The following is a 3048-nucleotide window of genomic DNA, read 5'->3' as shown; positions in this document are numbered from 1 at the left end:
TTTCATATGTATATAGAATGAGAGAAATTTTAAATAACTTTATATAGATAGATCTTAAAATTTACAATTTCATTTTTGTTGTGATTTCTATTTGAATGAATCAATTATTTAATATTTTTAATGTAATTTTTTATTATTTTACTTAATTTATAGAGATTGTCAATTTTTCTTTTAGATTTTCAAATATTAAAATTCTGACATAAAATCAGCTATTGTAAGAATTTATTTTAAATTATATACAATTTATTTGAATTATTATTATTTTTTACATTGTAGTCATTCTGTTTAGCAATAAATTATTTAAATCCAATTATTTATTAAAGAAACCTTATATTAAAAAATATGTGCAAATCTAAAGAAATTGTGTGGCTGTTTGGAGAAAATATTACATGCAATGTATTTGAGGATTAAATGTTTTCTTTTTTATATATATATTTACTATTAAATTATATAAAGTGAAAGAGTTAAATTAAAAATTTGTTTTCTAGAAAAGCAGTATTATTTTAAGAATATTGAAATTAGTCACACCAATTTTTTAGTATTTTTTGCTTTAGGCTCTTTACATCTTACATAATGCCTGTCTTTAATTTTTGTATGCACCCCCCCCCCATTATTCAAAAAGAATTTTAAATATATAGCAAAAATGTATTATGATCTTCAAGTGTTCTCTGCTTTCTTAGAATTATTTAAATTTTATCCATGATTATTCTTAATTTTTTAAAATTCTTATTGTTTTGAAAAATTTCTTTATGTACGGTTCCCATGTTATTTTCACACCTTGATACAGTCATCAGCATAAAAAAAAAATGAGGCACCTCTGTAACTTTATTTACTATCACATTTTCAAAAATGTGATGTCCATGGAAATGACTTAAGAGGCCAATTTTATTGAGATTAACAAACTGATTGAACTGTGTTAATTATATACTATCTCAAAATTTTCCCATTACCTCTGTCTTTTTTACGGAATCGATTTGTCACAATGAAATGAATCTCTCAATGAAATTGTATGAAATTCTGTTGTCAATTTCAAGGATTATAAGGTTTTGAAAATCGAAACTTTTGGTGATATATCAGAAATTAATATATATTTTGCAACATTTTTTTTTTTTGTTCTAAAAAATTATCTTATTTAATAAATACATGAAATAAATAACACAAATATGATTCTTTCCCCCCACCCCAATTTTTAAAAATGAATGTGGGAAAAAAGTGAATTTTAACATTGTATAATTTTTGGTCGCTGATATGCTAAAATGCCAGAATCCAAAAAATTGTGTGCATATTCGAAATAGTTTTCAAAATAATCACAAAAATTGTAAAATTCCCACTATCAATTTGCAATGCCCAATTTTTAAGGGGCCATGTATTAAATTTATTTGTGTTTGTAGATCTACTTTTTATGAAACAATCTTTAAAAACCATTATTATATTGCAGTTGGTAAAATATTACACTTATTTTCAGATCAGATAATTTTAATTTAATATGAATTTTACTTTCTTTTTTTTAAAAAAAATGAATGTTTTTTTTTTTTTCCCCCTCTCAGATAATATAAAATTAGATTGCAGGGTGCATTAATGACTGAAATGTTTAATGTGCACTGCTGAAATGTTTAATTAATTTTTATTCTTTACTGGCAATTATCATTTGCTACTAAATGAAATAAACATCCAAGGAAACCCTTACTATTTCTTACAATTCCATAAATTAATTAACACTAAAATAAGGAAATTAATTAGCACCTATTATATATATAATAACTTAATGTTGGGCATTCATATAGAAATTTATTTAATTACTTATACAATATTTTAAAAATATCTGTAAAATGATTCCCTCTGATTTAAGAAATAATCTCCTTTTTGCAATTTCTCTTATGAAAAACAGTTTTTTCTAGTTTGATATATTGTAGTATGATAATGTGCTTGGCTCAATTTGTTTCTATTTATTTGTCTTGATTACATTAGACAGTGCATAACAGAAAGAATGTCTGTCATTCTTAAATTAATAAATCTTCTATCCGATTAACAATTTCTGCCTGAATATGAAAATCTGTTCTTTTAATAAGCACCAATCAACAACTTTTTATAAGAAAAATACACATTTTAAATTTACATAAAATAATTTACATATTTCATTTGCCATAAAAATTAAATGTATGTTAATTTCTTAAGGCAGGATTAACCAAAAAAGAAGAAGAAGAAGAAACTAAAGAGACTAAATTATTTTAAAAGTAATGAAATTACTGTAAATGAAAATAAAAAAATATTTATATCTTAAAAAATCATACTCATATTAAGGGTAAATTTGTGTCGCGTTATTTATGCCTCCAGAATTCCTGGAATAAAAAAGCTCTTAAAGTCTTATTTTGCTATTAAAAAGTTGAGATTTACTTAATATTCGATCCCTAGCAGGTTGACTGTTTTTCGATGGAGTTTTCAGCAAACAAAATTAAGTATATCTCAAGAACTACTGCGAATTTCAGAACAAAATTTGATACACATATATAAAAAAACCCTGAGGAATCAAAATTATTTTTTAAAAATCTCAATTTTCTTAATGAATACATTTTGAGATAGTATTTAATTTACTTGGTTAATCAGTTTGTCAATTTTAGTAACTTGTCCCTTTAAGCCATTTCCATCTACACCAGTTTTGTGAGGATGCGATAATAAATAACATACTTACAGAAGTGGGTTTTTTTTCCTATAAATAAGACCTTTATAAAAGTTGTTGTTGTACATATTGTAAATATAACCCTTTTGTTATTTGTTTAAAATAACTTTGCAACCAATTCTCTATAGTCAATATGTTGGTGTGTTATTTTTTCAGACATTCATTGTGAACATCATTCCTCATATTTGTTTTTTTATAAAATGTAGTTGTTGTTTCACCTTGGAATTATTATCAATAATATAATGATACATACTTCTTTTAAAATAGCATAATTTGTTACGTTTAAAATATAAAAATTTATAAATGTTCATACGGTCCTGATGGTTTTAATACAGCTAAAAAATTTGGTGTAAAAAGTATCTGTATAAATT

The sequence above is a fragment of the Argiope bruennichi genome, chromosome 3 (assembly GCF_947563725.1).
Source record: "Argiope bruennichi chromosome 3, qqArgBrue1.1, whole genome shotgun sequence".
NCBI lineage: Eukaryota > Metazoa > Arthropoda > Arachnida > Araneae > Araneidae > Argiope > Argiope bruennichi.
The sequence above is the reverse complement of the archived record's forward strand: the minus strand, read 5'-3'. Positions refer to the sequence as shown.